This window comes from Lepisosteus oculatus, unplaced genomic scaffold (genome assembly GCF_040954835.1).
Source record: "Lepisosteus oculatus isolate fLepOcu1 unplaced genomic scaffold, fLepOcu1.hap2 HAP2_SCAFFOLD_49, whole genome shotgun sequence".
Taxonomy (NCBI): domain Eukaryota; kingdom Metazoa; phylum Chordata; class Actinopteri; order Semionotiformes; family Lepisosteidae; genus Lepisosteus; species Lepisosteus oculatus.
In genome coordinates this window covers 395,256-409,769 of record NW_027168031.1, presented here as the reverse complement: position 1 = coordinate 409,769, position 14,514 = coordinate 395,256, and positions in this window count along the sequence as shown.

Below are 14,514 nucleotides of genomic sequence, written 5' to 3'. Positions count from 1 at the left end.
CGGTATTAATATGGTAACTTGTGTTACACCGCGATAAGCACACCGCAAAATAATGCGGTATCGCCCGCTTGTTTTGAATGGCTGCATCTGTATATCCCTGCTAGTGATGATGACCATCGTCACCTCACCCTCGCAATACACCGGCTGAAAGAACTTTAGAACAGGGTAAATCAAGAACAGGGCATTGGCAATGAGTTCCCCTTCTTTTCATGGTTAAAATCATTTTTTGGGTCTTGGGGACTGTTTTTCTTAAAGCTATTCATGCCTGTTGTAGTGTTTTTGCTGTTGTGCTGTTGTCTGACTAGGGTGACCCCTATGAGGACTCTGTGGTATGAACACATTTAAGGATAAAAAGGAGGGAATGTAATGAAAAGTTACTGAGAAAAAGTGTTTTATTCTATGTTGTTTACGGACAGAGCTGTGCTGCAGAAGCAGCTGGATACTTAGAACAAAGTGTGATAGCACCCAACTTGTCAAGGGCACAGGATGTTTTAATACTGTTTATCTCGGCTGCTTGAAGAAGGGAGTGTGAGAAACCATTTGAATTACTGCTCTTCTTTGCTTAAAGCAAAAACCTATACGGAATGGAAAATGACTGCTTTGCCTGTCCTTGAAGTGTTGCATCAGCTTTAAAAAGATATAAAACAAGGGGTCTCCCTGCTTGCTTTTGAATCAGCTTTCACTTCTCTGCGCAGACAGGTGATGGCTTTTTCCCATATTGCAAAATGAATAAAGACCTTACTGAGTGAATGAGAATACCTCTCCTGGCTAAATCCCTTACAACTTGTTCGAAATGCAGTACGGCCATATTTCATATCAACCCACAGATGCATTGCATAAACACTAGAATTCTGGTTGTACTTAAATTGACCTTATACATTTTGGATTATGTTTAACCTTCTTCAATTTCTTTCATTTCTTCAACCATATTTTGAGATGATTACGTTTACAGAAGCAAATATTATTCAGTGCTTTTTCTTCACTCCTTTAATCAAACCCACATTTCTATAAGGAGGGCCATTGTGAAACTCCCCAAAGTGAGCTGAATTAATCTTTTATTCTTCACACCTGCAAAGTCATTCCTTCATTGTGTAATATGAAGGCCTTTCATTATTCACGTATACTACAACATCTGAAAATAATAGGTCTTGAAATAGTTGAATGAAAGAAAATCCTGAATAACTCCTCCAAATGCGTGTTACACTTTCATCAGGTACACACACTTTGAATGTGATGAACTATAAAAAGTTATTTTAACCATACCCAATGGAGCTCGGGAGTGCGATTACATACACAATCATGTTTTCAGTGTTTGGACATCAGCCGTACATCAGAACAATCATTTCACTAACACAGCTCCATGTTGAGTGACTTCCCTCCAAAAACACAAAGTCACTTTCCCTTAGCAATTATTGCATGGACTTAGATTATCTGCCTTCTGCATCAAGCCCTGTATGATATAGTGTACAAAGCCAAGCTTTGGGATAGTGCTTTGTTTGGATCCTTGTCTTGATCCTTTTGGATCCCAGGCTGCTCATTTGCAAATGAGTTTTGACATTAATTATAGTGACTATAGCAATGAGGTGGCACTGACGTTCACAGAGCTGGGGTCCTGGGTTCAATTCCTGGGGTGCAGTCTGGATGGAATTGTATGTTCTCCCTTCATTTGTGTGGATTTCTTCCAGGTGCTCCAGTTTCTTCACACAGTCCAAAGACATACAGTACTAGTAGGTTAAGGTGGAACTAGAGTCCCAATTTTGCAGACACAAAAGTATTTAATGTCAGTCACAAAATAAAATCATTGACATTATAGAAAAACTTTACAAACTCAAAATTGAGCACAAAATCATGAATTTTGTGAAAGTACTGTAAGTTACGCCATGTTGTAACAAATTCGCATTCAAGTTCCACACAAATTGCGATGTGATGCAGCCCTTCCTGCTCACTAATCACTGTAATGACTAATGCAATGTGATGTAGGAGAGAAAAGGTATAGGTTATGCAGCAAACATTTCACTGCAAAAAACGTTCCATTCCAAGGTTCTTTATGCAGAGTTAACAATGTAATATTATTTATTGGCAAAAACGTAAAAAAGTTGAGAGCAATATTTCCATTGGATTAAACGAGATGTATTCACAAACCTGCTCCTTTACAATGTCACAGGGCCACATCAGATTACAGGAAGTTTTGCTGCCTCGTTCTGAATCGCAGAACATGGTAATTCTTTAACCTTGAAATGTAGTCTATTTTGTGATGTAAATTGGAGGTTTTACAGGTTATTGTGTGTTCCCCTTTAGATGGCTTCTGGGAAAACTGGCCTCAACACTGTATTGGATAAGGCACTTAGAAAACAGATTCATGCGTGGACCACAGCAATGTCCCTTTACTGAGAGCCAGCAATCAACGGATGTGTCTGATCGTGAATGGTTTTCCCTGTTGTTTGTTGTATTACTCGGTGTTGCATTTTAAGCTGTGCATGAAGCAGGACCCGGAGGCTGCTGCTTCTGCTGGGATTGAGGAAGAGCTGAGCGCCATGTAAGGCAAAGACACTGCGTTCCACTTTATCAGGTGCCTGGAGTGTAAGAGCTGCAGATAATATTGAGTCACATTAATCCCAACATATTTCAAATATTATGAAAATTAAATAAATTAAATCAAATAACTTTCATTAAAAAAATCAATCACACTTTACCTTGCTTTTTCAGTTGTTTTAAAGGAAAATTGATGCAGAGAATGTGTGTATACTACTTTTTGATGGTTCCAAGGCCAATGTGACCTGTTCTATTGCCTGCTAATTGTACGTTCCAGGTTGAACAATTATTTTTAGGAGGTCAAGGTGTATGAATGATAAGAACAGCTTGAAATTTATTTTCACGGTCGACACACATTTTCGCAAGGGAAAAAAACTGAAATAACCACAGTTACGCAAACACCAGTCCACCCAAAAAAAATCATTTTATTAAAACAAGGTAACATTTTTTTTATCATCATACGGATGAACTGTGCTAAATATATTTCTAAAAAGAAAAAGCAGGACGTGAGTCGTGAGCCAAGATCATGACTCTTTTACTCTTCTTCACATCAGTTTTCATCTGTGAGGAGGAGGAGGAGGGCGGCTCCTGATGTGCTGACACTTGGGGATGTGCCTCTGTGCCGGCCTGGGGGCAAAGCGCCGGCCGCAGTGAGGGCAGGGCACGTAGTCGGGGTTTGGATTCGCGGGGGGCTGGGGCAGGTTCACAACCTTCCCTCCTTGCGTGATCACCTGCAAGGTGCACTCCCTGGCCTATTTGATGCTCCGAATGAAATCCTCGTGCTTCTGCCTCCAGTTGTTCTTTCTCAGCTGGGAACAGGAAATGAAACCAATGAAACAGCTTCCAGAAAAAGTCCAGACTAGCACTGCGTACACAGTCTGGTCGCAAACCATTCACAAGGCAAGAAAATATCAATACAGTAATAACGTAGCTTTCTGGGCCTACCTTTCATGTCATTGGGTAGAGAGTACAATTTAGTTATGGTTTTGTTTCCCGTGAGTGCTATTTGCTTGATATCTCATGTAGATTTTTACAACAGAATTCAGAAGTCACTAAGACCCATTTATTCTGTCTGGCAAATGTGCCTTTGCGGCAGTTTTTCAGAAGAGTACTTCATAAAACACTTATTTATTGTTTACATTGATTTATAAGCTGAGTCTGACTCTAGGAGAAAAAAAGGGAAGCTTGGAAAGAGTTTAAGGATAGCCCTTACCACGATTGGCGGTCTAACCTTCTTCTTATGGATGTATGTCTCCAGTTCTGTTCCCTTGGCCCTGTGCTTGAAAGAGTCAAAAACCTTCCTCTTTGAATTCTGAAGCTTCTTGCAGATCTTGCTGTGTTTCTCCAACCTCTCTACAGCAAACTTCCTGTGACACAGTTCACAGGGCACCAGCTGAGGGTTTCCACTCTGGCTATTCTCATATGGAAATTGCTCAGCGATAGGGCACATCAGACTTGTAGGGGACAAATATCTGTTTTCCACTGACAGAGTTTGTTCATCCAGACATGCGGTGTTATTTCTGAAGTGGGCCTGCGCGGCCTGTGCCGCTGACACGTCACTTTCAGGGAGCCTTGCTTTCTTGAGGTACTTTCTCCTTCCACAGGGGACATCTTCTAGCCCACGGCTGCAAGGGCTCACTTGACGTCTCTCCTGATGGGAAAGCGCAGAGCGAAAGTGCGATTCTGCGCATCCGCCGTCTTCCATTGGAGAACCATAATCAAGGTTGTCTCCTTTGAAAGGAAGGGCTTTCCTTGGAGTGAAGGCTTTTTGCTTCTCCATTCTGCAGGTCAGAAGAGGCACGGCCTTAGAGCGGTGGTTGGCCCACGGTCCTCTGGGGCGAAGCTCGCTCTGCCTTGCCTGGAGTGTCTTCCTTCGGGTCAGGAGTCCTCTATTTTCCCTTCCGGCCACCTCTCTGGAGTCTTCCATCTCTCTCTGAACAATCCTCAGCTCCTCCTGAGCTCTAAAGAGCTTCGCATGCATCATGGCCTCCTTCTGGCAAATCTCGTCCTTCATCATGGCCTCCTTCCGGTGCATCACATCCTGCAGACTGGCCTCCCTCCGGCGATGCTCCTCCTTCAGCGCGGCCTCTGCCTCGGCCACTTTTCGTAGCTCCTCTTGCAACTGAAAGTGCTCCTTCCCATTGGCATGAGAAGGGCATTGCCCTGGAGGGGTCGCCACCATAGGGAGGACAGTCCTGTCCTTAGGTTTGCGTACTCTTGAGTCCCTCCTGCCCGGCCTCTCGCAGGGCCTCTCATGACCATCCTGAGGCGGGGTGGGGGCAAACAAGGAATCACTCTGTGCTTCCGGGCGGTCCACAGCCCAAACCTCACCAGGGCCGGAGACTTTCCTGTTACCCATAGGCTTCAGGGGGTAAGACCGATCATACCCCACAATGTTCTTCTCGGGGCCCTGTTGGGTTTGGAAGCGATAGCTGTTCCCCGTCTTCTTCTCCGCAGCGTATTTGACTTATTGGAAACATTTTCTCATCTTCTGTAGAGCCGCCTCCTGCCGTCGATTGTATATGACGATCATTTTTTTCTCCTTTTCCTGCATCAGTTTCTCTTGGAAGGTGTCCTTCAGAAGCTGTATCTTGGGAGGCGGGCAGTACATGGAGATCAGATCCTGTCGCCTTAAGGGCGCGGGTCGATTCGAGTCTGTGTCCTTCGGGGAGGGGGACAGAGCACCAGGCTTAGGACTGGGCTCCATTGGCAAATGAGATATGAGCTTTGTTTCCCAGGTATCTGGAAAAGGCAAAAATGGCAAATAAATGATATCCTGCACAGTCTAGTATGGTCTAATAGAAAAGAATAAAAAAAACAATTCAGGAAATACACAACTTTTTAATATTAAACCTAATGGTGTTGAATGCTGCATGCTGACTCAGTAGGAGACAGATCCTAAACATAAACATTATAATAAACATTTGTTTCCCAAATAACATTCTCAATGTTCAGAATGCTTAAAGTCATGAGCTTTTTTAAAAATGTTTAACTGAAACCTGGAAATGTACTATTTCATTTCAAAGCTTGTATTATATCTATGATATAAATGTTTTTTATATAAAATTAACCCATTATGCAACAGGGGTTTGAGCAAAAGTCACTGTGAATAAGGGAATTTATCAATATTAATTAGCCGTTTCACTACATTATAGATAGCTGAAGGATTATGATACAGTATATCGATTTCGCTACAAATTGACAAGCATATTTGATGACACTTACCAAACAAGTTTTAAACAGCGGAGAAATAGTTCACCACGACGATAGCAATGCAATGTTTGACTGCATCTCCCTATGTGATATATCTGTATTTGGGTAAATACAGATCACGTAATTCAGGGAGCACTGTTACGTCAGGTCACCAACCATTATTACGACGCTCATATGTCATAGAGCTCCTTAGGATGTTTGTATAATCTTTATCCAAATTTTCATTTGGCCGCAGTTACGGCGTTTATTTTACAGTTAATGTAACAGGATGTCATTATATTTTTCTGTCTTTATGGTGGCAGACCACTTAACTAAATCTGAGTAGGCGGTTTCTACAAATGGGTCAGATAAAATCATATAAACATTTTCAAAGTAACTGTACCCCTTTTAATTATGATCCCCATCGCTCACAGCTCCGAAGCTGAGACGAGGGCTACTTCAGATGTGATTTCCAACATTTCTCTCTTAGCTTGTATACCGGTGGAAAGGAGAGGGCTCTTAAAACGTGTTGATAGTAAGATTGGGATGTATTTGCAGTCTAGATATAGTTTTTTAATGTTCGGAGCCGCCACAGATTCATTTTCTTACGACTGCTTTTCTGGATGACAATAACAATGCAAACGATGGTGTTAAGGCGAGGCTGTGCCTTAAGGCTCCTCTGCTTACAATATTCAGCGTGTAAATCGCAAACGAGCGCCTCTCTTACGATGAAAATGCGGCAAATAAGACCACGAGATTTAAACCTACGGCTTACAAATTTATGCGTAAACACTAAAACCGTATCTTTAGCAAAACTGGCGAGACAATGTGTTTTATCATTTAAAAAAGTACTGGAAAATAATTAAAGGTTATCACGATAAACAGAGGTTACTGATCTACTACTGTACGCTGTGACCAAAAATGAGAGTCCCCCGATCCTCGCAGCCTTCATGCTTTGGTCTGGGCCTGGCCGTTTTTTTTTTAGGATAATGGGGTCAAGTTAAGAAATTATGCAAGTTTCTAATCAAATCCAAGGGCGCCTCGATCTCCTAAACATCTTTAGAAGGCCGACGGACCACACTGCACGGTCCGGGTCCGGGCCCTGACCCGGTTCTGGATAATGCCAGCTTAAAGTGAAAAATTCAACTGTACATATTATGTTTCTTATTATTGTATATATGTATAATGTGGCGCGACCGCTTCACGAAGCTAGAAAGAAAGTTATCCGCCATTTTTATTTTACCTGCAATTGAATTTGCCATTAAAATCATTATTAATACCGCAGCTGCTAAATAACTTACCTAAAAGCGTTCAGATACAAAAGCACTTGAGCTGTAATGTTTATATACTGTTGGCCCGATGACCTACTTCAAGAAGAATTGTTACATAGACCGCCAAGGACTGTCATCACACTTTACGTCATAAAGCGCTTTAAAACTTTAGACAAGTTCAACACCTCATATTTTGTACTGTTTATCATGGTAAAAGCAACTCAAAGCAATTCTAAAAATGATCGAAAGGTAAAAATACAAGCTTATACGAGCTGTCTTTTTAACATTTATAACATATATTTAAACAAAACATATATAATCTATTTTAATAAAATAGAAAAGTGTTCTTAGTCTTCACTTAAAAGCTGTTAGAAGCTGCCTTTCTGACAAGAGAGTTCTGTGAGTTCCACAGTCTCAGTGCATTAAAGTCAAAACCAGTTGCTTTTTATTTCCTGTTTTACGACAGAGCAAGGAGGGTGTCCACAGACCACTGTGCACCTGCAGACTGATATGGGGGGTAAAAAGTCTAGAAGTTAGTAAATAAGATTTTAACATATGTTCTAAAACACACCGGACACCTGTACAGTGATGCCAACACAGTGATCTGAGCTCCTTCTTTGAGTTAAATCCTAGCATCTGCATTTTTTACAAGTTGTTGCTATGGCAGAGCATGACCAGAGCATAACAGAAACCACCCATTTTCTAACCGCTTCATCCAATTCAGGGTCAGGTGGTCAGGGGGTCGGGGGGTCACGGGGGAGCCAGAGCCTCAGAAAGTAATAAGCTGGAGATGCCAGGGACTGGATGGTAGTCCAATGCAGGGAAGACACAGACACTCACCAATTATCCCAGAAGCCAATTAACCTACCAGTAGTTCTTTGAAGTGTGGGAGGAAGCCGGAGCACCCAAAGCAAACTCATGCAAACATGGGGAGAACATACAAGCTCCATACAGATAGCACCCCAGGTCCAGAAGTGTACCCAGGGCCTCAGCACTGTGAGCTAGCAATGCTAAACGCTGGGCTACTGTGCATGCTAATTTCTAGGCATCAGTTGATCAATCAGGTAGTGTTTCTCAGATAAAAGGACACCAGTAATTTAGTATGAGATTCAAATTGACCTCAGAACAAAATATAACTTATGTTATATAACTTATATAGAACTTACTACAGCATAACTGTCTTATTTGGCTCTTGTTGAAAATATTAACAGCATGCCTATTAAACATACAGTATCTAGCAATCAGCAATCAAAATAAAAACATTTCCAAACATGGAAACTGCCCAGTTAATGAAGCAGTTCAAAGACATTAATCTATTCAATAATTACAGTTTCAAGTAGATAACAGATTTATATTCAGATTACGAAAGTATCATAACAACGGCTGCTTGTGTAAGGAATCCATGAATACCACTGTACATGAGAATTTCACACCTATTTGTAATCAATACACAAAATCCTATTGAATTTCAGGTACTTGTTCATTCAGCATTGCTTGACTCCGCGGACTCCTTGTTGTTTCAATATTCTAGCAATAGGACTAATCGCCAATACAGTGCCGTTGTAATCTATTCCTTCTGCCAGCAGAGGACGGTATTCGCACAGCCAGTTCAGGATAAGATACGGTCCTCGCAGTTCACAGTACAACTGGCCACAGCCGTACTCGGAATATGCTCTCGATAACCTCATTTAGTTTAAGAACGGCCGTATTTCATATCAACCCACAGATGCATTGCATAAACAGTAGAATTCTGGTTGTACTTAAATTGACCTTATACGTTTTGGATTATGTTTAACCTTCTTCAATTTCTTTAACCATATTTTGAGATGATTACGTTTACAGAAGCAAATATTATTCAGTGCTTTTTCTTCACTCCTTTAATCAAACCCACATTTCTTTAAGGAGGGCCATTGTGAAACTCCCCAAAGTGAGCTGAATTAATCTTTTATTCTTCACACCTGCGAAGTCATTCCTTCATTGTGTAATATGAAGGCCTTTCATTATTCACGTATACTACAACATCTGAAAATAATCGGTCTTGAAATAGTTGAATGAAAGAAAATCCTGAATAACTCCTCCAAATGCGTGTTACACTTTCATCAGGTACACACACGTTGAATGTGATGAACTATAAAAAGTTATTTTAACCATACCCAATGGAGCTCGGGAGTGCGATTGCATACACAATCATGTTTTCAGTGTTTGGACATCAGCCGTACATCAGAACAATCATTTCACTAACACAGCTCCATGTTGAGTGACTTCCCTCCAAAAACACAAAGTCACTTTCCCTTAGCAATTATTGCATGGACTTAGATTATCTGCCTTCTGCATCAAGCCCTGTATGATATACTGTACAAAGCCAAGCTTTGGGATAGTGCTTTGTTTGGATCCTTGTCTTGATCCTTTTGGATCCCAGGCTGCTCATTTGCAAATGAGTTTTGACATTAATTAAAGTGACTATAGCAATGAGGTGGCACTGTGGTTCACAGAGCTGGGGTCCTGGGTTCAATTCCTGGGGTGCAGTCTGGATGGAATTGTATGTTCTCCCTTCATTTGTGTGGATTTCTTCCAGGTGCTCCAGTTTCTTCCCACAGTCCAAAGACATACAGTACTAGTAGGTTAAGGTGGAACTACAGTCCCAATTTTGCAGACACAAAAGTATTTAATTTCAGTCACAAAATAAAATCATTGACATTATAGAAAAACTTTACAAACTCAAAATTGAGCACAAAATCATGAATTTTGTGAAAGGACTGTAAGTTACGCCATGTTGTAACAAATTCGCATTCAAGTTCCACACAAATTGCGATGTGATGCAGCCCTTCCTGCTCACTAATCACTGTAATGACTAATGCAATGTGATGTAGGAGAGAAAAGGTATAGGTTATGCAGCAAACATTTCACTGCAAAAAACGTTCCATTCCAAGGTTCTTTATGCAGAGTTAACAATGTAATATTATTTATTGGCAAAAACGTAAAAAAGTTGAGAGCAATATTTCCATTGGATTAAACGAGATGTATTCACAAGCCTGCTCCTTTACAATGTCATAGGGCCACAACAGATTATAGGAAGTTTTGCTGCCTCGTTCTGAATCGCAGAACATGGTAATTCTTTAACCTTGAAATGTAGTCTATTTTGTGATGTAATGATGCAATGTCCCTTTACTGAGAGCCAGCAATCAACGGATGTGTCTGATCGTGAATGGTTTTCCCTGTTGTTTGTTGTATTACTTGGTGTTGCATTTTAAGCTGTGCATGAGGCAGGACCCGGAGGCTGCTGCTTCTGCTGGTGCTTCTGCTGGGATTGAGGAAGAGCTGAGCGCCATGTAAGGCAAAGACACTGCGTTCCACTTTATCAGGTGCCTGGAGTGTAAGAGCTGCAGATAATATTGAGTCACATTAATCCCAACATATTTCAAATATTATGAAAATTAAATAAATTAAATCAAATAACTTTCATTAAAAAAATCAATCACTCTTTACCTTGCTTTTTCAGTTGTTTTTAAGGAAAATTGATGCCGAGAATGTGTGAATACTACTTTTTGATGGTTCCAAGACCAATGTGACCTGTTCTATTGCCTGCCAATTGTACGTTCCAGGTTGAAAAATTATTTTTAGGAGGTCAAGGTGTATGAATGATAAGAGAAAAACTGAAATAACCACAGCTACGCAAACACCAGTCCACCAAAAAAAAAATCATTTAATTAAAATAAGGTAACATTTTTTTTTCATCATCATACGGATGAACTGTGCTAAATGTGTTTCTAAAAAGAAAAAGCAGGACGTGAGTCGTGAGCCAAGATCATGACTCTTTTGCTCTTCTTCACATCAGTTTTCATCTGCGAGGAGGAGGAGGAGGGCGGCTCCTGATGTGCTGACACTTGGGGATGTGCCTCTTTGCCGGCCTGGGGGCAAAGCGCCGGCCGCAGTGAGGGCAGGGCACGTAGTCGGGGTTTGGATTCGCGGGGGGCTGGGGCAGGTTCACAACTTTCCCTCCTTGCGTGATCACCTGCTGCACCTCCCTGGCCTGTTTGATGCTCCGAATGAAATCCTCGTGCTTCTGCCTCCAGTTGTTCTTTCTCAGCTGGGAACAGGAAATGAAACCAATAAAACAGCTTCCAGAAAAAGTCCAGACTAGCACTGCGTACACAGTCTGGTCGCAAACCATTCACAAGGCAAGAAAATATCAATACAGCAATAACGTAGCTTTCTGGGGCTACCTTTCAGGTCATTGGGTAGAGAGTACAATTTACGTAGTTATGGTTTTGTTTCCTGTGAGTGCTATTTGCTTGATATGTAGATTTTTACAACAGAATTCAGAAGTCACTAAGACACATTTATTCTGTCTGGCAAATGTGCCTTTGCGGCAGTTTTTCAGAAGAGTACTTCATAAAACACTTATTTATTGTTTACATTGATTTATAAGCTGAGTCTGACTCTAGGAGAAAAAAAGGGAAGCTTGGAAAGAGTTTAAGGATAGCCCTTACCACGATTGGCGGTTTAACCTTCTTCTTATGGATGTATGTCTCCAGTTCTGTTCCCTTGGCCCTGTGCTTGAAAGAGTCAAAAACCTTCCTCTTTGAATTCTGAAGCTTCTTGCAGATCTTGCTGTGTTTCTCCAGCCTCTCTACAGCAAACTTCCCGTGACACAGTTCACAGGGCACCAGCTGAGGGTTTCCACTCTGGCTATTCTCATATGGAAATTGCTCAGCGGTAGGGCACATCAGACTTGTAGGGGACAAATATCTGTTTTCCACTGACAGAGTTTGTTCATCCAGACATGTGGTGTTATTTCTGAAGTGGCCCTGCGCGGCCTGTGCCGCTGACACGTCGCTTTCAGGGAGCCTTGCTTTCTTGAGATACTTTCTCCTTCCACAGGGGACGTCTTCTAGCCCACGGCTGCAAGGGCTCACTTGACGTCTCTCCTGATGGGAAAGCGCAGAGGGAAAGTGCAATTCTGCGCATCCGCCATCTTCCATTGGAGAACCATAATCAAGGTTGTCTCCTCTGATAGGAAGGGCTTTCCTTGGAGTGAAGGCTTTTTGCTTCTCCATTCTGCAGGTCAGAAGAGGCACGGCCTTAGAGCGGTGGTTGGCCCATGGTCCTCTGGGGCAAAGCTCGCTCTGCCTCGCCTCTATTTTCCCTTCCGGCCACCTCTCTGGAGTCTTCCATCTCTCTCGGAACCATCCTCAGCTCCTCCTGAGCTCTGAAGAGCTTCGCCTGCATCATGGCCTCCTTCTGGCGAATCTCGTCCTTCATCATGGCCTCCTTCCGGCGCATCTCATCCTGCAGGCTGGCCTCCCTCCGGCGATGCTCCTCCTTCAACGCGGCCTCTGCCTCGGCCACTTTTCGTAGCTCCTCTTGCAACTGAAAGTGCTCCTTCCCATTGGCATGAGAAGGGCATTGCCCTGGAGGGGTCGCCACCATGGGGAGGACAGTCCTGTCCTTAGGTTTGCGTACTCTTGAGCCCCTCCTGCCCGGCCTCTCGCAGGGCCTCTCATGACCATCCTGAGGCGGGGTGGGGGCAAACAAGGAATCACTCTGTGCGTCCGGGCGGTCCACAGCCCGAACCTCACCAGGGCCGGAGACTTTCCTGTTACCCATAGGCTTCAGGGGGTAAGACCGAGCATACCCCACAATGTTCTTCTCGGGGCCCTGTTGGGCTTGGAAGCGATAGCTGTTCCCCATCTTCTTCTCCGCAGCGTATTTGACATATTGGAAACATTTTCTCATCTTCTGTAGAGCTGCCTCCTGCCGCCGATTGTACATGGCGATCATTTTTTTCTCCTTTTCCTGCATCAGTTTCTCTTGGAAGGTGTCCTTCAGAAGCTGTATCTTGGGAGGCGGGCAGTACGTGGAGATCAGATCCTGTTGCCTTAAGGGCGCGGGTCGATTCGAGTCTGTGTCCTTCGGGGAGGGGGACAGAGCACCAGGCTTAGGACTGGGCTCCATTGGCAAATGAGATATGAGCTTTGTTTCCCAGGTATCTGGAAAAGGCAAAAATGGCAAATAAATGATATCCTGCACAGTCTAGTATGGTCTAATAGAAAAGAATAAAAAAAACAATTCAGGAAATACACAACTTTTTAATATTAAACCTAATGGTGTTGAATGCTGCATGCTGACTCAGTAGGAGACAGATCCTAAACATAAACATTATAATAAACATTTGTTTCCCAAATAACATTCTCAATGTTCAGAATGCTTAAAGTCATGAGCTTTTTTAAAAATGTTTAACTGAAACCTGGAAATGTGCTATTTCATTTCAAAGCTTGTATTATATCTATGATATAAATGTTTTTTTATATAAAATTAACCCATTATGCAACAGGGGTTTGAGCAAAAGTCACTGTGAATAAGGGAATTTATCAATATTAATTAGCCGTTTCACTACATTATAGATAGCTGAAGGATTATGATACAGTATATCGATTTCGCTACAAATTGACAAGCATATTTGATGACACTTACCAAACAAGTTTTAAACAGCGGAGAAATAGTTCACCACGACGATAGCAATGCAATGTTTGACTGCATCTCCCTATGTGATATATCTGTATTTGGGTATATACAGATCACGTAATTCAGGGAGCACTGTTACGTCAGGTCACCAACCATTATTACGACGCTCATATGTCATAGAGCTCCTTAGGATGTTTGTATAATCTTTATCCAAATTTTCATATGGCCGCAGTTACGGCGTTTATTTTACAGTTAATGTAACAGGGTGTCATTATATTTTTCTGTCTTTATGGTGGCAGACCACTTAAATAAATCTGAGTAGGCGGTTTCTACAAGTGGGTCAGATAAAATATTAAATATACAGTAAAAGCTCACACCTATTCATACCCTTTATGTACTGTATATTGTAGCGTTTTGCAGGTTCTTTTTCAGAACTAAAGAACAGTGGAGACACGATTAACCAAGCACTGGCTTTATTTTACAACCACACCAAAACCAAACACAGGATCTACACACACATGAGGAGACTGACGAACACGTACACACATTTAGGGTGGTAATTACCTAACAACACACTCTACTTTTACAGGACTACACAGGGCACTAGAATTACTAGGACATTATTTACACAGGTAGGGTCAGCCGCTGGTCATCGTGCTGACCCTCAGACTCTTCCCGGCTACCACTCCCAGCATGCCCAGCGGTACTACGAGCGCCTAGGGGCGCTTCCTCCTCACCACCAGGCGAGGGCGTTACACTGCCCCCACCTGAAGCGTCTGGCGTCTCGCCGACGTCGAACACCCCCCTCAGGCTGTACTCGTATTCGGCCAACTGCTGCGGAACCCTGCGTGAGCGGCCGCTGCGCCGCGGTGACGGCTGGCGATCCACGGACGCCCCACTATCGGCCGGCTCCGGCCCCGGCTGCTCCTCTGGAGCCTCCCCACACGGCTCCTCCTCCCGGGCCCGGTAGGGGGCCAGGCGGTCTCGGTGCAGGACCACCACTCTCCCCCGTGTTCGCAACCGGACATGGTAGCAGACCTCGCCCACCACCCCG